This window comes from Vicugna pacos, chromosome 25 (assembly GCF_048564905.1).
Source record: "Vicugna pacos chromosome 25, VicPac4, whole genome shotgun sequence".
NCBI classification, from domain to species: domain Eukaryota; kingdom Metazoa; phylum Chordata; class Mammalia; order Artiodactyla; family Camelidae; genus Vicugna; species Vicugna pacos.
In genome coordinates this window covers 18,231,081-18,255,657 of record NC_133011.1, presented here as the reverse complement: position 1 = coordinate 18,255,657, position 24,577 = coordinate 18,231,081, and the positions used below count along the sequence as shown (strand labels likewise).

At 35.5% G+C, this 24,577-nt stretch overlaps 1 long non-coding RNA gene across 1 annotated transcript in view; it reads right to left on the bottom strand.

The window, feature by feature from the left end:
* Positions 1-2,839: 2,839 nt before the first annotated feature.
* Positions 2,840-24,577, bottom strand: part of LOC140689279 (uncharacterized) — a 44,511-nt gene continuing 22,773 nt past the window's right edge. The window contains exons 4-5 of the long non-coding RNA XR_012064171.1: positions 14,492-14,570; positions 2,840-3,926 (exon numbers count right to left, since the gene is read on the bottom strand). This is a non-coding gene — a long non-coding RNA (uncharacterized lncRNA). The remainder of the gene's footprint in view (positions 3,927-14,491; positions 14,571-24,577) is intronic.

Below are 24,577 nucleotides of genomic sequence, written 5' to 3'. Positions count from 1 at the left end.
CCCCCTGCCCTCTCCCGGCACTGGTTGCTCCGCTGCTCTGTGCAGCTGCCTGCTTTGCCTCAGGTCGGTGTTCCGAAGGGCTGACTCAGGGAAGACCGCAGAACAGCCCTGCTGCTGCTCTGTGCCAAATCTCAGCTCCTTGTTTGTCTTGGCGGCGCGAGTTCTCTGAGGTGCCAGGGCAGAAAGATCCTACCTGCCTCGGGCTGTAAACAAGTCTCAGTCCTGCCTAGGAGTTTGCAGAGCCCCGGGGTGCGGATTCAGGACTCAGCCCCGCCCCCGCCCAGGCACTGTGCACAGGAGGAAATGGCGCTGTGGCTGCGCCCCACCTCTTCTCGCCAGATGCGTCAGTAATGGCAGCACAGTTTTGAGGAGACAAAGGCTATGGCGTCCCTCCCCCCAGGGCACACCAGCTGTGTTGCCGTGCTTTTTTTTTTTTGCAACTTATGGGAGACTGAGGTTGTTCTGCTCCGTACCTGCTCCCAGCCATGGCATGCAGCCCCCTACGCTCCCCCGTGGCTGCCTTAGTGCAGCCGCCCCAGTCCTCCGCCCGGTTCGGGTGGCCTGCCCCAGCCCCAGCTGCCGGCTCGTGTCTCGGGCTGGGTGTCACGGGGGCTCTTTGTCCCCATTTAACTCAGTTCTGTTGGTCAAGGGGTGCTTAGGGCAGATCTGAGCCTTGGAGGCTCCCCCACCGTCCCTCTGGCCTCTCTGTTGGAGAGGGGAGACCCAGCGAATGAGTGCCAGTCCTCCTTTGCCGCTCCCTCCCCACGGGACCTGTCCCACACCCTTTTGCTTTTTCTTCTTTCTTTTTTCCTTTCCTCCTACCAGATTTTTGGTGTCCTTGTCTTTCAAAGAGGGCGATGTTCTGTCGGAGTTCGGCAGGTGCTCTGGTTGGCTGAGTGGATCCACAGATTTGAGTTTTGGTGTATTTGTGGGAGAGGGTGAGCTACAAGCATCCTTCTACTCTGCCATCTTGCTTCTCTCTCTCTAGATTTCACCTTGTATGTAAAAATCACCAGGACTCTCTCCCTGTGTAGACATATATATTTCATTTATAGTAGTTTGAAGTTGTTCTGGCTGTCACACTCAAAACCAAACGTTGAGGCACTTTCATATAAAGCACAGAATTTCCAGAGAAAATAAAAGAGCTATGTATGGCTTTTAAAATGACCGCTGAAAGTTTAAATCTAGCATTGCTAAGCTGCAACAAAATATAAATTAAAAAAACAAAATTTTTTTCTCCCACAAATAGGTTTGTTCAGTATATTTTTTTTCTTACTTTTGACATATTAGAATTTCAGTCTGGATCCAAGGAATGGAGGATAACATTCCATTTTTTGAGTAGATAAATTATGACTCATTTTTTAAAGAAAAAGTCACTTAATAGAGGCTTCAGCACACAGATGTGAAATATACTATCAAAGCTACCCAAAGTAATAGTAAGGATTGAAGGCAATCCCTTATCAAAATTCCAGTAGCCTTTATTCAGAAATAAAAAGGCTGATCCTTAAGTTCATATGGAATTGCAAATGTCCCCAAATAGCTAAAATAATTTTGAAAATGAACAAAGTTGGAGGACTTGTACTTTCAAAACTTATTACAAAGCTGTAGTAATCAGGACAGCATGGTATGGGTATAAGGATAGACACATAGACCAATGGAATAGATGAAAGTCCAGAAATAAACATACATCTATGGGCAATTGATTAGTGGGCCTAGCATCCCTCTCATGAAATGGGGAAAGAATGGTCTCTTGAACCAATGGTGCTGGGACAACTGGATAGCTATACGGAAAAAAAAAAAAAGTTGGCCCTCTATTTCACACCATATACAAAAATTAAATGGATAAACAAGTATAAGAGCTACAGCCATAAAACACTTAGAAACAATACTTAGGGGCACATTTTCATTACATTAGGTTGGCACTAAATTCTCATATATACCAAAAACACAAGCGTGTTGTTTATGAAGGAAAAAAAATAAATTGGACTTCATCAAAATTTTTAAAAATGTTTGCATCAAAGGACATTATCAACAAAGTGAAAAGATAACCTGCAATGAGAGAAAACATTTGAAAGTAATATCTGGTAAGAGTTGAATATCCAGAATATATCCTAAAACTCATCAGTAAAAACTGGGCAAATAACTTAGACACTTCTCCAAAGAAGGTATTTAGTCAATAAATATATGAAAATATGTTCAGTTCATTAGACATTAGGGAAATGCAAGTCAAAATCATGGTAAGATACCACTTCATAGTGACTAGGATTGCAGTAATCAAAAGAAAAAAGGGGGGAGAATATAAGTGTTAGTGAATATGTAACAACCTGAAACCCTCACACGTAGATGATATGAGTGTAAAAGGGTGCAGCTGCCAAGGAAAATAGTATGGTGACTCTTCAAAAAATTAAACAGAGTTACCATGTCACCCAGAAGTTTTACTCCTGGTATATACCCAAAAGAATGAAAAAAAGGGCTCTAATACTTGTATACCACTGTTCATTGCAGCATTACTTATAGTAGCTGTAAAGTAGAAATAACCCAGCATCCATCCACAAATGAGTGGAATAATATACAACAGGATATTATTTAGCCATAAGAAGTGATGAAGTTCTGGTATCTGCTACAACATAGATTAACCGTGAAAACATGATACTAAGTGAAATAAGCCAGGCACAAAAATAGAAATGTTGTATTTGACTTATACAAAATATCTAGAATGTGAAAATTCATAGAGACAAAGTAGATCAGAGGTTACCAGGAGCTGGGGGAAGAGAATGAGAAATTCCTTCTTTTTTTTTTTTTTTACATTTTTTATTGATTCATAATCATTTTACAGTGTTGTGTCAAATTCCAGTGTTCAGCACAATTTTTCAGTCATTCATGGACATATACACACTCATTATCACATTTTTTTCTCTGTGATTTATCATAACATTTTGTGTATATTTCCCTGTGCTATACAGTGTAATCTTGTTTATCTATTCTACAATTTTGAAATCCCAGTCTATTCCTTCCCACCCTCTACCCCCCCCCCAGTAACCACAAGTCTGTATTCTCTGTCCATGAGTCTATTTCTGTCCTGTATTTATGCTTTGTTTTTGTTTGTTTTTGTTTTTTAGATTCCACATATGAGCGATCTCATATGGTATTTTTCTTTCTCTTTCTGGCTTACTTCACTTAGAATGACATTCTCTAGGATCATCCATATTGCTGCAAATGGCATTATGTTGTCAGTTTTTATGGCTGAGTAGTATTCCATTGTATAAATATACCACATCTTCTTTATCCAGTCACCTGTTGATGGACATTTAGGTTGTTTCCATGTTTTGGCTATTGTAAATAGTGCTGCTATGAACATTGGGGTGCAGGTGTCATCCTGAAGTAGATTTCCTTCTGGGTACAAGCCCAGGAGTGGGATTCCTGGGTCATATGGTAAGTCTATTCCTAGTCTTTTGAGGAATCTCCACACTGTTTTCCATAGTGGCTGCACCAAACTGCATTCCCACCAGCAGTGTAGGAGGGTTCCCCTTTCTCCACAGCCTCTCCAGCATTTGTAATTTTTGGATTTTTGAATGACGGCCATTCTGACTGGTGTGAGGAGATACCTCATTGTAGTTTTGATTTGCATTTCTCTGATAATTAGTGATATTGAACATTTTTTCATGTGCTTTTTGATCATTTGTATGTCTTCCTTGGAGAGTTGCTTGTTTAGGTCTTCTGCCCATTTTTGGATTGGGTTGTTTATTTTTTCCTTATTGAGTCGTATGAGCTGCTTATATATTTTGGAGATCAAGCCTTTGTCGGTTTCACTTGCAAAAATTTTCTCCCATTCCGTAGGTTTTCTTCTTGTTTTATTTCTGGTTTCCTTTGCTCTGCAGAAGCTGAGAAATTCCTTCTTAATGGTAACTGAATTTCTGTTTAGGGTACTGAAACAGTTTGGAAATAGTAGCACAACATTGTAAATTTGATTAAAGTCACTTATGTTTATGCTTAAAAGTTTCCATTTTAGTCATTTTTCTATATATAATTGAAGTATAGTTGACTTACAATGTTGTGTTAGTTTTCAGGTGCACAACAAAGTGATTCAGTTAAGTATTAGTTTTCAGATCCTTTTCCATTATACGTTATTGAAAGATACTGAATACAGTATTTTAACTATACAGTAGGTTCTAAACAATAGGTCCTTATTGTTTATATATTTTATATATAGAGCATGTATCTCCTAAAAAATGATACAAGTGAACTTATTCACAAAAAAGAAATAGACTTACAGTCATAGAAAATAAACTCATTGTTACCAATACTGTATATATTTAATCAAAGATATTATTTTCTTTTGTTTAGGCCAGATTTCAAAAATCATACTTGATTTAATTTTTATTTTATCTTCAATATCTGAACCAAGCTACAGACCACATATGGCTAATGCCCTATTTATGTGGTTCTGTTTTACTTTCATTAGGGTTTCAAACTCATATTGATATTTATTGGCATTGTAACTTGTGAACCTGACCAGGTTGCTGCTAATAGCTGATAAACACGTAAAATGATACCCAATATCACTGCTCACCAGAAAAATTTACATTAAACCTACTATACATTCATTGGAAGAATTAAAGTAGTAAGACTGATGATACCAAATACTGGGCATAGAAATGGTGCAGCTAGAACTCTCATGCATTGCTGTTGTAAATGTAAAATGGCATAACTCTGGAAATGAGCCATTTTTTTTAAAAAAAGGTAAATATGTACTTTTAATATGATCCAGCCATTCCACTTTCAGTTATTTTCTCTAGAGAAAGGAAAACACATTGTAATTTCATTGGGAATTTAACTCGACTGACACCTGAACTTTTGTATCCCCTGTTAAAAGTCTGACATAACATCTTACTACCACTATTCATCTCTTTCTCTACACAGCAAAGCTGCTTTAAAGTTTTACTCACTCAAACCCTCTGTCTCTCCTTTTCCCCTGAGTCTAGTCAGTCTTCTTCCCTCACCATTCAACAGAAACTGTGCTAATCAAAGATAGTAATTAACTTCATCCTGTCAAAGGTAATGATCAATTCTTTGACTTCGTCTTACACAAAGTATCAGCAATGTTTGTCACAATTAACCACGCTCTCCTTTTTTGAAACACTTTCCTCTCTAATGTCTTTTTTCAGGTCACCATTTGAATTACATTTTCACCCTCAATTACCACTCTTCACAGTTTGTTTTTGTTTTTTTCCTGGCTGGTTCCTGTTTACAAGACTTCTATGTGTTTTTGTGCCCAGGAATCTATTACTGCCTTTTCTTACTGACGTACAATCTGCCTCGATGTCAAATACTATCTGTTAGCTGATAATGTAGAAATTTACTGTCTCCAACAGGGAAGTCTTAGTGCTAGAGCATACGCCCAGTTACCCACTCACAAACTTCATCTGGATGTCCAAAATGCCTCTCAACCTGAAAATGCTCAAAACATAATTATGCTGTCAGTCTCCAATCTGTTAGCCCAGATTTCTCTCTGGAACCCATGGCAAGGGTAGGGTAGTGGGAGCAGCCTTTCTTCTGTATTCTGTCTTGAGTACAAACCATATTAGAATGTTAGCCTGCCTGCTTCCACACACCTCACTGATTGGTATCTCAGCCTATATATAAGGCAAATGGAACAACAGCAAGAAAATACTAAAATTCTCAGAAATAAAAACAATTCTCTTTCAAAACAGAAGTGTAAGAAAAGACTACTCTGATAAGCCCACAAAAGGTTGACTTTTGTTTTTTTGGTATTCAATATGGTGACTGTCAATATGGTTCCTCTCCTAGAGGATAACTTATAAGTTGCTAAATACAATGCAATGTTTCAATGTCCTTGCTGTCCCTGCTTATTACAACGTTGGTATTTCTTCTTACCCCCTATTCTCTCTTGTCATTTGAATCATTCTTCTGAATCCTTACTAATGTCTCTGAATTTTGATTAGCCTAAAGTGTTGCCCCTTCTTTCTTGGCTTGGCCTTTGTGTTTGATTTATACACAGGTTCCTGCCCTATCTATGTATATATATTTTTTTCCATAGTTCTCCCATCTAATCACAGTTTTGCCACTTAAATTCAAATGTGTCCACTTAGTCATACAGGCCAGAAACTTGAGCATAATCTACTGTTTTCCTTCTGTATCAACATTACATTCTATAATTCAGTAATATTACCAGTTTTATCAAGTAAACATTTACCTCATCTACCCATTTATTTGTTCCTTTCATTAGTGCCAGGTCTGATTCCTCCTTATTATTGAGTGATTGTAGTTAATTGTAATTCATTTCTTGTTCTGTAGTAATGCAATCTCCTTGACCCTAACCTTAAGTAGGTTTTATTTCTACCTGTCCAAAGTGGTTTATTTTAAATGAAACTATGATTGTGATATTCTTGTGCTTAAAATGTTTTCAGTGCCTCTGAATGATTAAGAACATAAACTTGAGCTTGTTATCATAACGAACAATACTTCCATCACTGATACCTCTTTAATCTCATTCATCTCTCCGTGTTTAATTTCTATACATCCTTGTCTTTTTTTTATATGGAACTAGATGAAACTGTCATATTTACAGTTCAAAAATGGTTAAATATTAGCAATTTCAGTGTCTGGTCAATCTTATACTCTAATAAAATAGTGGGCTGCCTAAAGTTTCCAGAATGTTATTTCTTGACTCTGTGACTCTGCCAGTCTTGTTAAGAAAAATGTGTCAAGTTCCTGACTTCAGAATCATACACTATTCTGGTAGCTTTTGTTTATGCTTCTTTGTTAGACCTCTCAGTGATCTTTGCCTCCTTAACTATTCTTTGTAATTATTCTTAACTGTACTGAGTCAAATAATCATGGAGGTCCTAACAGATTTTGTACTAGTCCACACATAGACTAATGATATATATTGGGAATAAGAGCATGTCTGTCTACTCTTTTGCCCCTTTGGTTTTATGTTACTAACTAAGTGATGTGAGGGCTCTGGAATTAGTTTTCTCTATTGTAAAATGAGAGTAATAAAACATATATCGTAATAATGACATAACTCTTTTTATAACCATAATGGTACACGGTAAAAATATTATAAACTTTAAAATATATATTGATATAAATTATGACTCTTAGGAGACTTCCAAAATAAAGCCAGGACCAGAAAATTATCATCTATGTGTTGTAAGTCAGATTTATAAAATATTAGAAATAAATGAATATATTGAAGCCTCAATCTGAAATAAAAAGTGATGAAAAATGTTGCTATAAGTAATAATAATAAACTGTAAAATTCTATAAAAAAGCTATGAGCTTCCCCAAAGTAATATAAACACATTAGTTGCATTAATATATTTCTGTGTATGTCTCAACCAATCCTATAATACTATTTAAATTATTATGGAAGGTTAAAAATCTCAGAGAAATCAACTTTCCTAGTCATTATTACAGTTCTCATTTTCTAATTTTAACAAGCTATTTGAAATGAAAAGGTAAATTTATATTGTGCTGTCTCCTGGATTCTTCAGATAACTTACGGATTACTTTAATGTAACAAAAAGATGTTTTATGTAATAGCAGTACAATTAGAATAGACCTTCATCATACTTTTCTTTGGAACATAACTAATGAGAAAGTAGAATTACTAAAATGAGCTCATAATGAGATGATCTTTCTGTGAGTGACTAAAATCTTAACAGCACTTAAACATGAGGTCATGATTCAATGTGTCCTGACTGACTTGACAGTAGATCATGTTTACCCAGGACCTGGTTTCCTTCCATTTCCTCTCTTAACATGTTGGGTCCCTTACAGTTCCAACAGGGTTTTAGCAATTACAGGCATTGTTTCTTCACAGAAAAAATAAAAAATCCAGAGGCAGAAAAGGCAATTTCTTTGTTTTTCTACTTTTATTATGGAGAGGAAACCCCTAAATGTAAGAGAAGCAGACCTCCTCACACCTAGCTGATGACACACATACCAGTCACCGGCATTGGTAAAATAAATACCTTGATTATCTCGAGTAACCAATATGCCTTATCTCTAGCTGGGGAAGGGCAGGCCTGACTCCTCCACCTGGATAAAACTTGGAATTGTTATCCAGGATAAAGCAAAGAATAGTGGTTGCCTAGGAAAGAGACTTCAGAGGCCTGCTTTATATTCTGCTCCAAATCCCCATCAGTGAGATTTAGATGTTCAAAATGTGTTTCTGCATAATCATCACAAGGAGAGGAGATGGAGATATTGACATGACAAAGAGGTCGAAGACAAGGAGGAAAAGAGAGGCAGAAGAAAGAGAAAAGGGAGGAGTTGAAGAGAAAGAGGAGGGAGGGGAATAACATCACAATGCAGTAAACAGAAAAACTCCAAATAAGGTATCCTAATGAGAGGTTTTCAACTTGTGGTTCTCGGGTCCAGGTGGGCAGCAGATTTACTACAGAAAACCCTCAAATTCATGGTTTCCATACATGATCTTCTGAGGGAATAAAAGCTTTGCCTCACATATTTATGTGATAATAGGTGCAACTGCAATGAACCAAATCCAAGTTGCTTTAAATGGGTTACGGGACCATTATAGCTTTCATTTAAAGACGACTAATAGTGGATATATAATGATTACCCTACTGGGATCTGTGAACAGCTTTTTTACTTTAGCAAAGAAAAAGTGAGGGCCACTGATAAAGACAGTGATTAATACACAGCGGGAGTTTCAAACTGAAAACCTAAGCATTGTGCCCAGTGCACCTTCATTTATACCTTCATGTCTAGAGTTCTTCCAAGATAAGTTCTGTGGGATTGAGGCTTTTCATTAGGTAAGTCCCTGTGTTGCTGGTGGATGTGACCGGTGTTCCAGGTCTTGTCCCATCCCAAAAAGAATTCAGAGACAAGACGCAGTAGTTAAAAAAGTAAAGTAAGAACTTACTAAAGGATGAATAGTACACTCTCAAGAGGAAAGCGGGCAGGCTCAGGTGAGAGGCTGCCCTGTGTTTCTTTGGCAAGTTAGCTACATAGGGTGTAAAAATGAATGGACAGAATATTCATTGGGGAGGGAAGGGTTTGGGGTCATATTCTCTGATTATCATCCCAACTCCACCTTCCCAAAGGGAGGAGGGATTTTTGTCCTTATTTACTCTGGATCAGAAGTGTCATGGCATCAGTGCATGATGGGTACTTCTAATCAGCAAGGCTAATTTTATTGAAATGAGGACAAAATGAGCAAAAGGTTACATTTGGACACTGGAAATTTCTGCCTTTTCTCACCTTTGTTGGTCTCCGAACAAAAGGTGTAACCCCTTTTCAGTCCAAAGGTTCCTGCTTTTCTTTCTCTGCCCAGGGACCCATGGTGCTTACATGATGTATGTTTTCCTGCATTTGGCCTGTGTCCCTCCTTTCTGCCCAGTTCCTGCCATTTGGTCTGTGTTTCCCTTTCTCTGCTCATATCTAGCTGTCTGCCTGCACTAACAACTGGACCAGTACAGCTGTTGATTTATTCGCCTTTGGGATGGCCCCACCAGAAGCAATGGATCATAATTTGGGTCACCTCTGAACATCTTAAATGCAGTGCACATGAGGAAGGAGATCTCACCCAATGGGTGAAAAATACCCCCAAGCATAAGGTTATTCCTGGGAAATAAATGTATATTGAAGGAGAGAAGGTTTTGGAGTTCTGTCACCTGTGGATTTAAGATTTTCTCAGGTTGAGCTCTCAAGTTCCTCCTACCAGGATCAGAAAAGAAAGGAACTACCTTGCAGCAGAGAGATCTGAACGAAACTCTGTAAGGTATGAAGGATTTGACTGGGGTATAGAATGAGGACTGTGATATGGGTATGTGACAAAAAGCAGTGCATTCAGGTGAGGTAAGAAGTAATTTAGAGGTGGGCAAATTCAAGTTACCAGCTGTAGCAGAAAGGGAAGTGATGGAAAGCTGAATTACTGGGAAGTAGATTGGAGAAGCAGATTAAAACCAAACTGCCACGTGTATGGTGAGTTCCCACGCCCCCCTTAATGACCTGCTTGAGGTAACAGGAGTGTCAGCTAGCAATGGGGCTTTGAAAATGAAAAAAGAGAAGAGGTTCTGAAGTGGGCATAGGCTCTGGAAATATAGACAGCTTGGACTGAAATCCTGGAATCCCCCAGGGCATGACCTTGGCCCATTACTTACAAATCTCTGTGCCTCAGTTTCTTCATCAATAAAGGCAGGAAAGTAATACCATCTACCTTCATATTTTGAGGGTTAAGTGAGGTATTATTAAATAGAGGGCACTTAGGAGAATACCCAGACATTAAGAAGTGCTCAATAAATGTTAATATTATTTCTAACGCCCTTAAGTTTAATTATGAATGGGGAGGAAAAAAAGCGTGATGAAAACATCTGAAATCGTTTACCTTTTAAATACACAGCTCAATGTTTGGACAAGTACATTATCATGGGGCCTATCTTACTGTTAGTTCAGAATATTTTTCAAGATGTCTGTGAACAATGGCTCTTTTATCAAAATCCATATAAACACATGATATCGATGTATATCTTTCAAAGTGATCACTTTGCAAAGAAAAGATAATTGTTGTGAGAGGGTTCAGTGTATTTTATACACGTCACTTATTTTTCTTCAGATAATAGAATAATGCCAGCAAGCAGGATTATGTAAATGCAGGCTGTAAAAGCAGCTTAGTTCAGCGGACTCGCTGAGGGTCATGTGTTAACAATTTTATGAGCAGCCCTCTGACAAGAAAAGAATTTAAAATACTAGATGACAACATTCAGTTGAATTATTTTCTTCAGGAGGGAGCTCTGAAGCTTCTGTTTGAGAGCTCTTTGTGAGAAAAGGCATGTTGTATATTTTTCTTGACAACTTACATTTGTGCTAAACAAGCAGACATACCTTGTGGTGATGTAATCTGCTCCTAAACATAGTTTTTAAAAAATGAACAAGGCTCTAAGTAATTATCAATAGACAAAGTGACATTGCTACTTATGTAAGCGTGTGATTAACAGGAACTGCATAATATCAATGGCAAGGCAAAATAAAATCACAAAAGCATAACAAAAAATACACATCACTATCATCAGTTACTTGTGTGAATATCTTGGAGAATATTCACACTAGACATAATTGGGGGGAAAAAATGAATGAGCACCATTTATAGACTTGCTGCCATGTGCCGAGCATTTTTTTCTGTGTGTTAGCCGCTTTAACCCCTGCAACTACTTTTGTGTTAGGTATTATTGATTTATTTTATCAATTTAGAAACTGAGGCTTGGATTTCAGGTCTGTCTCAGTTTAGGTCCTAAATTCTTAATTACTATACTCCTGAAATTACAGTATATGAACTTTTGCATTAGAACTACCAGAAGCTCCTGATAAAATACACATTTCTAGGACCCATCACATAATTAAGCCGGGCTCTCTGGGAATGTGGTCTAGGATATGCATTTTAACATGCTCCCAGGCAATTCTGATTTTCAGCAAAATCTGACACACGTTGCTTTATTGACTAGCAAAGTCAGTTTGCTCTTAACTTCATTCCTAAATCACGTAACATTAAAATCATTTTACAGATTAAAAAACTGAGTTTTAGAGATGTGATTATCTGAAATTGTAATAAGCTGTGTAAATTCACTGAATAATTGTCAAATGAATTTCTGGATAGTTATAAATAATATACTAGTATAGCTAGCAAATAAATAACTGATTTTTAAGAATGTGTCTCCAAGGACTGATTATGCTCCTATTTTATGATGATGATGATAAGTGTGATGGGTATTTATAGGAGCAAAAACATAAATTTTAGGCATAATTTGGGCCATCAAATTTCTTAAAATTGTTTTGTTCATTGCTGGCTCTATAATGGAAGTCTTCTGTCTTGATAAAAAGAGAGGAGAAACATGTTTTATTTAGTCTAACTTATTCTGCATTAAGGATCTCATCATTAGTATGAAGCTTTATTTTTGTATATTCCTTTTTTTGCATTTAATTTTATCTGAAAGTGGCAAGCCTGATTGTCCCCACACATGAAAAGTAGCATAATCTATGCAACTATCAAAGTCAGACAACATATTAAAATTTGTCAAAATTATTTTGGGCGGCTCTAGGACAATTTTCTTACTAAAACATCCTAAAACACTGTTAAAGTTTTAGAACCATAGCTGTTACTAATTAAACTTCATAATGTATTATATGCAGGTAACTATTGGGTAACTAATAAAATTGGTGGTTGAATGTATTTTAGTGAAAATTGAGCTAAACTGACTTGTATGAGTTTGAAGTTAAATTCAGAGCTACATGGGATCGTAAGAAGTGTAATATAAAGGAAAGCAATCTATACATGTGCTAAGTCTAAGAGTATTTCATATACTTTTGTTACTCTCTCAGGATATTATTATACTAGCTCTATCTAGTGGTCACATACAAATATTACACTTAGTTAATACAAATTAAGAAACATGCTTTCTTTAATTTGCAGTTATTTCTCTTAATTCATTTTACAAAAAATGAATGCCACATGATATAAAGGTACAGAATTGTCACCTCATTCTATTCATTGGCACTAAGCTTGCTTTGCAATTTTTTTTTTTTTACTGTTTCACTTAACATGAGATCTACCTAATTTTTAAGTGCAAAATACAGTATTGTTAATTATAGATCCACTATGTAGTACAGCTGACCTCTAAAACTTAATCATATGGTGTAAGTGTAACTTTATACTTAATGAATAGCAACTCCCCTTTTCTCTCTCCTGCTGGTCCCTGGCAGCCAATATTCTACTCTCCTCTTCTGTGTTTGACTATGACAGAAGTCATTTTTAAACCAAGCTTAGTTATTAAAATTGAGAACTTTTGACTGAAAGAAGTCGTTTAGCACATTCAAAGTGAGAGGAAAGAGACTCTCCGATGTGAGTAGCTGCAAAATCACATAACAAAGGGTATGGATAGAAGGAAAAGTGAAGAGTGGTGGTCATATTTCCAATCTATCACAAGTTTCAAGGAATTTTAAAATATGCATTTTTATTCATTTTGAGTAGGAGTTTCACAGATGATCTATTTCTATAATTTAACGAGGCTTTTTTTTTAAGTTCATGGACAAACTTCCATTTCTTTTTCCGTAAATTTTAAGAGTGGTAATAACTGTCCCTTTTGATGGGGATAGGTCGATCAATATCTTTGTTTGCAAATGAAATACAATTAACTGCAACTTTATCTTATATTTCCACCCTCAGCTCAGCTCTCTTTCCCACCCAAAGTCAGTATCCTCCAGTGGAAATAAAAGCTTTGGACTGAGAATCAGAGGACCTGGGTTTAGCGCCCCACGATGTTGGCCGCTTGGTCCGAGAAAACTCATTTCCTTTTGCAAGCACTTTGTTTTCCCTTCTGTACAATAAGAGTATGGAACTGAGTAGCTTCCAAGGTTTCTTCTAACTTTCTTAAATATTAGGGTTTCTTCTAGCATTTCTTGTGACAAAGTCCTCACAAGCCATTGTTGTCTTTAATAGCAATTAACGTTATTCATTTTAACTGGCAATTGTCATGCAATTAAAAAACATCTAAATATGCTTAGACTAGGACATGCACATATCAAAGACAAAGAAATTATTTTCAGTATCTTCGTGACAATAACCAGTCTGGTTTATAGGCTTTTAACATGTAATTTTACAAGAACATTCTCTGAAGAAGAAAGACAAAACAAAACTCCCCATTATTCCCAATGTCAGTTGGAATGGTTCTGTAAATGATATATTAGTGCATTGTAATTTAAATTATTCATACTTGAAAAATGCTAAGTGTACATATATCTATCTCTCTGTCTATCCATCTGTCCATCTAGCTACCTATCTGTTTGATTTCTATAGACTGCCTATCAGAGATAGAATTGTTGGGTTATATACATATTAATATAGTTTTGCTCTCAAAAATTAATTTACAATAGGAATATTGTTTTCTAAGCTTTAATAAACATATCACTGTAATGTTAAGAACATTAGGTGAAGTCTAAACCGGGTGATGCTTATGCAGGGATGAGGGCTATTCAGGGACTCTATGAACCATCTTTTCAACTTCACTGTAAATCTAAAGGCATTCCAAAACAAAAAGTTTGCTCTTTCCTTTTACATTATTTATTCTTTTTTACATTATTTAAATAATCTAAACATTCATTTGTAAGGAAATAAAAAATAAATTGTGGGATATTTAGACTATACAAGATATAACAATGGATTAACCAGGTTTATATATGTCGATACAGATAGAGCTCATAACATATAGTTCTGGGAAGCAAATTATGGAACAACATAAGATTTAATTAAAATGATGAAAATGCCTAAAATACTACGTATTTTTCTCTATTCATATATATGTAGGAAATTTTTTAAATCATGGACATGATGTGCACTTAAATGTAGTAACAATGGAATATTACAGGGAAGGGCAACATAAGAGAATTAAACTTAATCAAGAAAACATGCAGCAAATTTTTAAACAACACAAAATATAAAATCACTTACCTTCAGAAATATCTGTTGTGCACGTTAGTCTAATACAATGTATTTGTCAGTTATACCTCAATAAAATTGGGGGAACAACCTGTTGCAAAACCATGAATGAATTCTCATTAGGAAATTCTAATTTTCACTTCATTTTCTATATTTTATCTAAATTTCTATATTGACCTAAACATGGAATAACTTTGAACATCACCTATTTTGTCTCTGTCAGTATTCTCGAAGTATCAAATTTGGCTTGTCCTTTCCATCCTCATTGCTCTCATTCCAGTCTTAATGAGCTCCTCTAAACTCTCACAAGTCTGCTGCCTGTTGCCTTTTTTTTAATTGGTCTCCCTGTCTCCGGCTCATCCACACTCTGACTCATCCTATGGCTGATCAGTGTTCCTCAAGTACAACACTCATTTAACCTTATCCTACTCAACCACCTTAAATGACAGCCAAGTATCAATTACATTAAACACAAGTCCATGTGTCTCATTTTCAAATAATTCCACAAAATGGCCTCAGCAGAACCTTCCAGTCTGTTACCCACTTCTGCTGTGCATTTACGTAATACTGTAGTTGTTCAGCACAACCAGCTGCTCCCAGACAAGTTTCATGCTTTTTCCTCCTTCATTCCGTTGCACCTGTTAGCTCTTCGGTTTGGAATGACTTCTCCTAACTCTTTGCCTTCTGAAATCCTATCTATTCTTTAAGGGAAAAAATCTTTAATTATGTTCTTTTGTGACACTTTTCTGATCAAGATTGACTTAACCCTTACCTGTCCAAAATATGACATTTCTGTCTTGTAAGCACACACAGCATTTAACTTGTGCATTTTAATGACACATGAGTATAGACAGATTTATATTTACCTTAAACCTTATTAAACTGTTAGTCTTGAGAGGTTAGGATTTATGCCAGTCACATCAGTTGGCATAGTGTAGGAGATCAATCTTAAAGTAGGTATATTTGGATATGTAATTTATGTAATTGAAAAATAGTGCTAGAATATTTGGCATTAAAATATTTTATATAATTATGGAAGTTACTTATAGGCATGGAATCTATTGACAAGTAACTCAGCACTTGAGTAATCAACTCAGAAATCATCTATTGAATAAAACATAAAAAAACTCCAAGCCAGCACTTCACAAAGAAAACAGACTCCATTTTTGTACGTATTAATGTATTTGAACAAAGCTATTGAGCAAAATGAAAAAGAATTGTTCAGGAAAGTACTATTTTAAGGGATATTTACATTAACAACAATCATTAATAGATTATAATGATTTTTATATATGATGTTATAGCTTTTACCATATACTCATGACAATACTAAAAAAATTAGCCTTTGCTCCTGACTAATCTCCTTATTTCAGTGAACCAGCTAGCATTCCCGTATGCTTTCTATGACCATATCAAAATAGAAAGTTTTGAAAATTTCAAGAAGTTGCATTGTAAAGGTGTTACAGAAGTAGAAATGCTAATTTAATGTAAAATTTTTATTTATGAAGAATTATGGTAAGAAGATACAGATGTACAGAAACTAATTCACTCTTTATTTTTTTAAGTGGAATAATAAAATATGTTCTGGCTAAGTGAGTAGGATAGACTAGCCCAGTTTTTCCAAAATGGAATTCTGAAAAATAACTTGAAACTTTCCAGATGTTAAGTGAAAAGGAGGTTCTGAGGCAAATTTGGCAGACACTACATATAATAGCCATCTCTTCGAGAGCTACAGTGTGAATTAGCATATATATAACTTTCAGAGTTCTTGTTATAAATATACTGGCTAAATGTATTTAACCTGACGTTTCCCAAATTTACAATGCAGAATTATTTTTACAGAATGTTTATTTAGTATTTTTTCTTTCAAGAGTTTAGAAAATGCTATACAAGATTCCCATCATTGGTCCTTTGTGCATCAAATATTTACTGAGTGCCTTCTACAACCTAGGCACTCCGTAGGTACTGCGTGGATAGAAATAAAAGGCACATTCCTTGCAGTCAAGAGTTCTCACAGTGTAACAGGGAGGGAGACATGATAGCACTTCATTATGTAGTTTCAATGGATAGAGCTAACTCTAGAGGGCTGTCTTGTAAATGCCTAGAATGTTCGCCTGGCGCAAACTTAACTCTAATTACTAACAAATCACTGATAGACAGGGGTTGGGCCAAGGCAGCTTTACTAGAATAAATATGAAAGTGAGCTTTAAAGAACGAGGCAAAGTTGGAGTCCTTGAAAATGAAAAAGGGCTTAAAATATCCTCACTCATTTGAAGAACGGTAGGTGCTTTGAAACAGAATTCATAATTTGGAAAGAGGGAGTAATAAAGCACCAGAGAGGCAGGCAAGAGGCAGATTTGTTCTTCCTGTCCAATTAAGACTTGTGGATATTAGGGGCAATTGCAATAATTTAACATAAATGACATAAACCAACATATTTTAGAGTTTTGTGAATGGATTGGGGGGACAATGGAGAGGCTGCTGTGGACATCACAGAATCATTGTATAGAGTGCATTTCTTCTTTATTTTTATACAGTTCATATTTAACCAAATATGAATCCCTTGCATTGTTCTTCATTCCTTCATACATCTCCATGATCCCATTTGACACTATTTTCCATCTGCCTTAAGAACTGCTTTTGGAATTTCCTTTAATGTAGGTTAGCTGATGACCTAAGTGTTTATTTGCTATACAAAATGTCTGTACTTTCCCTTCAATTTTAAACATTTTTACTGGGTACATAATCTAGACTGGCAGATAATTTCATTCAGCACTTTGGAGATATATTTTTAGGCTTCCATTATTCCTTTGAGAATAAACTCTTGACTATACTATTGACCTTTTCCCATGAGGTACAGTTCACATGAAAGGATCACAGCTGATGCTGAGCTGCTCTTGACGTTGGGGGTGGGGGTAATGCAGCTAATACGCTTCCTGTACTTTTCCATGAGGCCATTTTTGACCATTGATCTTTGCAGGGATTTTGCTGAGTTTTCTTTGTATTCTGAAGCTTTCCCTGGGCTATTTGAATGTTCAGTTTGTAGTTGTTGATTGCTTTTGTTGTTTTTTTTTTTTTTGTGGGGATGTTGAGCATTGAGGCATCCTAGCCCTCCAGCTTGATGAAATCACCTTCTAGAGTACATTTCTTACTAAAAAAAAAAAAATCGCATTTCTGTCCCAGAGCTTCACTCTGCTTGCTAAATTATTATACCTAGTTGTCTCTGAAGCATAATTTGGTAACTGCTTTCAATTGTTGAAGGTTATGTTTAAATGTCTTCTCCCATTCTAACACACATGTATTCAAGAACTAGGAAATAGTAGGAATGAAATTTCTTTCTGAGAATAACCCTGTGAAATAAACAACACATCTGAGTTAAAAATCCTTAAGTATTTTAGGAGGTGAAAAATAGCTTTCAACTAGAAAAAGTGACCAAAATGACCAAAAACTTTAAAATTATATACGCATCTAAAGAAATAATATATAAATTAGAAGTTACATGTGGCAGGTGGAGGTAGCTGTTGTCTAGTTGCAGAGCACATACCAGAACAATTAAAAGTACAATTTTGTCAGCCATGGTGCAAGTAATGTTCCCAGGGAAGCTAGGTTAGCGACTACATTTGTGTATGGTGGTCCTATTTGTGTGACTGTTCCTAAAGGTAAGATGGTTGAAAGGAGTTATCGTTAACAGATTTTAATGAATATGATAAATGCCTGTGTATATATTCTCATGCTTTTTTGGATAGGTTTCCAGCCTGAAAGACAGCTTCTGTTGTGTTTAATTCTGGCCAATCTTACTAGGTCTGATAAACTCAACCCTTTTTAATTTTAGAAGATACTGTATGCAACCCACCCTACTACTAGTTATACTATATGCTACTTGATTTTTGTCATAAGGGCATCTCAGCCCCTACTTGTCTGTATCTGAACTAACAATCATTTCTATAACATAATGCTATTCCTGTGGTCTCCATCTCAGGTGCTCTTCCAAACTTCCACCTAGGCACATATACAGGGTCATCCGTGACTCCTCCCATTAACTCAGCTTCTGCTTACGTAATGAAACGTACAATCTATTTTACTTCCTAGACATTTCTTTAATCATCACTTCTTTCATACATAATATTGCAACAGCTTTCTAACTGGTTTTCCCAGTCACTTTTGTCACTTTCAAATCCATTCTGAGTCAGTTTCCTGAGTTCTAAAATAAAATTTTCATTATTTATTTTCCTAATTAATTTCCTAATTAATTATGCAAGTGACCACTCCATTACCTACAAAAAGGCTACACCCTGTCTTGTGACTACTTTACACCTCCTCCCCCTCACCACCTTTCTAAATAACAGTAATATGGAAAGTTTCATGGTGTTGATTTTACATACAAAGCCCCCCAAAGCCAGACTATTTGGTTCAAAAAAAGTGCTAAGCTCTTTTTTTGGCTGGCATCACATGATTTACATATCTAAAAAATAAATATATACACACATGAAAATCATTATGTATGAAATACATAATATGTATGTTTTATTGACTATAAAACAGGATGAAAATAGTAGTTCCTAGGTCATATGGTGGCTAAGAATTAAATAAAATACTATATAAAATTTTGTGAAGCATCAGTAAATATTAACTATAATACTTATTGATCAACATATATGAACTAATCATTGACAATGAGGGTGATGTTATACCATGTGAATTCACCTGTCATGTTCCAAGTCTCTGGACTAATTCCAAGGACACACTGCACATAGACTAAAGAACAGACATTTTTTAAGGGACAGCAGAAATTCACACAGGCCAAATGTCAAGAAGGGAAAACAAGCAATAAGAGTCCCCTGTCTTCCCATTATCCGCCCAAGAGATTCTAGCACCAGAGTTCCTCTGAGCACTTACAGTATAAAAATGTTCTCCCCCCATGGGACCACTATTTTCTGTTATTCTCTTTTCTTATGGAACAGGTAAGGAGAGCAGTCTTGTCTGTGGAGGAATATTCAGAATGTTTGGTGCTGGACCAAACCTTAAACTGGAGTTGCCAGCTGTTCATAGAAAATTGGCTGGGGTGCTTATTTTCACAATCACCTGGAAACCTTGGTAGATGACAGATGTATTTTGAACAGAGTGGCAAGACACGACTCACCAGGACCACATAGAGAGCTGTTTTAACAGTACTTATAAAAGCAGGGAGAACTGTTTGCATAATCCAGGTGTGGCGATGGCTTGGATCATGAGGTGATAGTGGAAGTGGTGAAAGGTGATCATACTGTAGGTACATTGTGAATATAGAAATGACTTGAAGTGACAATGTGGGCCATGAAAAAAACAGGAGAATATAAGGTGATTTACTGGTTTTGTGTTCTGATGAACTGGAAAAATGGACTCCCCCTGGACTGACACAGATTTCTTTTAGGGAGAGAAGTTGGGGAGGGAGTGATCATCACACTGTTTTGATAGAGCTCGTACCTGTATTTATGTGCTAAATCACATGACTGTTACAGCAGTCCTGGGAAAGGGTCTGTGGTCACCTCTTCGCAGTATAGAAGGAATTTGAAGAGAAATCATTGTTTTATTATCTGTTTTAGTTGCCATTGGTTATTATAAACTGTAAATATATCAAAATAATCATTGAAGTTATTTAGTTTATTACTTCTAAGATACTACATTATAGAATATCCTTTGACTGGTTAAGCACCATCAGATTGATAGGGTAGCAGTTAAGAGTACTGGTACTGAAGTCAGAATCTCAGCAATTAATTCCTGGTTCACTAACTGTAAGATATTGAGAAAGTTATTGAGCAAATCTAGGTTTCATATTCCTCACTGGAGTAAGAGAAAAGTTAAACTCCAATTTCTAGTATTAAAATAAAATAATATAATGCATTTAACACCCTCAATAGAGTACCTGGCACTAAGTACCCAATAAATATTAACGTTAAATTATGAAATTTTACTGTTCAAACTGTAACAAATTATTTTCTTCTCTTATATAGTAAATCACTATATTTTATTAAATAAATCTAGTAAGTTTAATATCCTATTTTTCATATGAAAGATAACCTTGTATTGGTTCTTTCAATAATTCTCTTTTATTTTTTCTTACCTACTTTAAACATGAAATGATCAGTAACTCAACAGCCATAAAGTCTATGTTAAAACAAAGACGAATGTATTTTTCAGCTTTACTGAGGTATGATTGACAGATAACATAATTTTTATCTTTAAGGTGTACAACTTGATGGTTTGACACATGTACACATTGTGAAATAATCACCACAATCAAGCTAATTGATTTATCCATCACTTCATTGTTTGTCTTGTTTTTTTGGTGAAAACAGAAAAATCTATCCTTCAAACAAATTTCAAGTAGGTAATACAGTATTGTTAACCACAGTAACATTGCTGTACGTTAGATCTCCAGAATTTACTCATCTGGCACAATAAAACCTTTTCAGTATTTGGCAAATATTCATTTCCCCCTTCCACCCTACCCCAGCAACCACCATTCTACTCTCTGCTTCCATGAACCTCGGCTACTTCATATTCCACCTATGCCATGCAGTATGTATCTGTGTCTAACTTACTTCATTTAGCATTCTGTCCTCCAGGTTCATTCATGTTATTGCAGTTATAGGATTTCCTCCTTTTTTAAAGACTGAATAATGTTTCTGAGTATGTGTATGTGTCCTGCGTTCATTTTATACATTCATCAATGGATTTCAGGGTTGTTTCTATATCCTGGCTATTGTAAGTAATGCTGCAATGAACATGGGAATGCAGATATTCCTTAGACATAATGATTTCATTTCCTTTAGATATATATCTAGAAGTGAGATTTTTGATCATAGGTAGTTATATTTTTAACTTTTTGAGGAAACTTCCTACTGTTTTAATATAATGGATGTACCAATTTACTCTTTGACGAACAGTGTACGATTCCCTTTTTCCACATCCTTGCCACACATCTTTTGTCTTTTTTTTTGTGACAGACATTTTAACAGGTGTGAAGTGATAGTTCATTGTGGTTTTGATTTGCATTTTCCTATGCATGATGGTGCTGAACACCTTTTCATTTAACTTTTAGCCACTTGAAGGTTCTCTTTGTAGAAATGTCTATTGAGAGTCTCTTGATCATTTTTTACCAGGATGTTTTCCTTGCTATAGAATTGTGAGTTCCTCATATATTTTGGATGTTAACTCCTTATCAGATATATAAATTGCAGATTTTTCTCCCATTTGGTAGGTTGCCTTTTTATATTGTTGATAGTTTCCTTTGCTGTGCAGAAGCTTTTTAGTTCAATGCAATCCAACTTGTCTATTTTTGCTTTTATTGCTTTTGCTTTGTATATCCAAAAACAATTGTCCAGACCAATGTCAAAGAACTTTGTTTTCTTATAGTAATTTTATAGTTTCATGTCTTATGTTTAAGTCTTTAATTCATTTTGGGTTGATTTTTGTATATGGTGTAAAATAAGGGCCCCATTTCATTTTTCTGTATGTGGATAACCAATTTTCTCAGCACCACTGTTAAAGAGACTATCCTTTCCATTGTGTGTTCTTGGTATCCTTGTTCAAAACCAGTTGACCATTAAAGCATGGATTTATCTGGTTTCTCTATTCTGCTCCATTTGGCTATATGCCTGTTTTTATGCCAGTACCATACTGTTTTGATTACTATGGCTTTATAATATCATTCAAAACCAGGAAGTGTGGTTCTACCAGCTTTGTTGTTCAGTATTGTTTTGGCTATTTGGAGTATTTTATGGTTCCATGTGAATTTCAGAATTTTTTTTTCTATTTACCTAAGGAATGTGCTTGTGATTTTGATATGGATTGTACTGCATCTATGGATCACTCTGAATAATATGGACATTTTAACAATTTTCTAGTCTTGTTTATTTTGGCTATAATCTTTATTATTTCTTCCCTTCTGCTAACTGTGGATTTCATTTGTTCCTTTTGTAGTTTCTTAAGTTGTAAAGGTTAGATTGTTTAACTGAGATCTTTCTTCTTTTATAATACAAGTTTTGAGCAGATAAACTTTCCCCTTAGTGATGCTTTTGCTGCACCTCATAAGGTACAATAAATATGAAAATACAGTTTATCTCAAAGTATCTCTTAAATTCATCTTTTATTCCTCTTTTACCCAATGGTTGTACATGAATGTGTTATTCAGTTTCCACCTTTTTTGTGAATTTTCCTGTTTCTTTTCTGTTACTGATTTCTAGTTTCATTCCACTGTAGTCTGAGAAGATACTTGTTATTATTTTATATTCTTATTTTTTTAAGACTTAGTTCACATGCTAGATTACAAAATATCTTGTAGAATATTTTGTGTGCTTGAGGAGAAAGTGTATTTTTCACATGTTGGGTGAAATGTTCTGTGTATGTCTGTCAGGTCCATTTTTTTCTGTAGTGTTGCTAAAGTAAGCAGTTTCCTTACTGATTTTTCTGCCTGAATAGTCTATCCATTATTGGAAGTATGATTTTGAAGTCTCCTACTATAACTGTATTGCTGTTCATTTCTCTTCAGATCTGACAATATTTTAATATATTTCTGGGTGCTCTGATGTTGGGTATGTTTATATTTACAATTACTTCTCTATTAAATTGAAATTTTCATCATTATATAATGACCTTCTTTAGTGCCATTCTTCTAAAATGTCATTCTTCTAGAAGAGTATTCTTCTTGAGTGCCTGGATTTTTTTTTTACTTAAAGCTTATTCTTTCTGATACAGGTGTAACTATCCCTACTCTTTTGGTTACCATTTACACAGAATAAATTTTTAACTACCTTTGCTTTCAGCCTGTGTGTCTTTATATGTAAGGTTAGTCTCCTGAAGACAGTATCACTGGATCTTGGTTTTTCTTTTTAATTCATTCAGTTACTATCCTTTTTGATTAGGGAGTTTATTTATATTTAAGGTAATTATTGGTAAGAATGAACAAACTTCAATTGTAAGTTCTTTTCTGTTTTGCAGTTTTTTTATTCTTTGCTTTTTGTTGTCTGTTTTTTGTAGGGATTTGGTTCCATTCCTTTCTATCTTTTGTGAATCTACAAGAAGTTTTTTTCTTTATACTGACTATGAGGCTTATATAAATCTTTTTTATATCCATCACCTTCAATTTGATAAGAATTTAAGTTCAATTACATAGACAATCTATACAATTTAGCCCTCCCCACAAATTTTTCTAAAAGTCAGAGCTTATTTATTTATTTTAGTATTGTGAATCTGTTAATCAAATTTTTGTAGTTACAATTATTATTACTACTTTTAACTTTTATATTAGGGTTATAGGGAATTTGCACACCACCATTATAGTCTTATTTTACTCTATTTTACATATTTAAGTTGCTGTTTAACATTTTTTTCTTTTTGACGATCCCTTAAGCATTTCATTTAAGGCAGGTCTAGAAGTGACAAATTCCCTCAGTTTTTGTTTCCTAGGAAGGCACTGTATCACTTCACTTACATAGTTTTATAGGTTATATGATACTCTTGGTTGGCAGATTTCTTTCTTTAACTGTATTATCTCACTCTCTCTCGGCCTAAAAATGTAGTGTTGAGAAAACCCTTGCTAAACTTATGTTAGTTTCCCTTGTATGTGATGAATTGCTTTTCTCTTGCTCCTTTCAAAATTCTTTATTTTTGACTTATAATTGATATGTTAATACTTTGGTACAGAACTCTATATGTTTAACCTTTTATGGCAACTTTTTGGTATCTAAAGGCTCCTGGATGTTGTTTCCCTCCCACAATGTGGGTAGTTTTCAGTTATTTATTTAAATAAGCTTTCTGTATCTTTCTCTCCTCTTCCTGGAACACCCATACTTCTTATACGGCTTGCTTAAAAGTGTTCTCTGTACCTTGTAAGCTGCCTCCACTCTGTTTTTCTTCTCTGAGTAACTGTAAGTCACTTATCTTCAAATTTGTTGGTTTGTTTGTCTGATTAAGTTAGTTGCTGAAGCTCTCTTCCAGTTCTGCCATGGGGGATGGGGTTAAAAGGGAGATGTGCCACTGTGGGCTTCTCAGTGGCAAAGATTCCTGAAGTTCTGCCCACCTTTTCCCCTTGTGGCTAAGCAGTGGCTGAGGGGATTC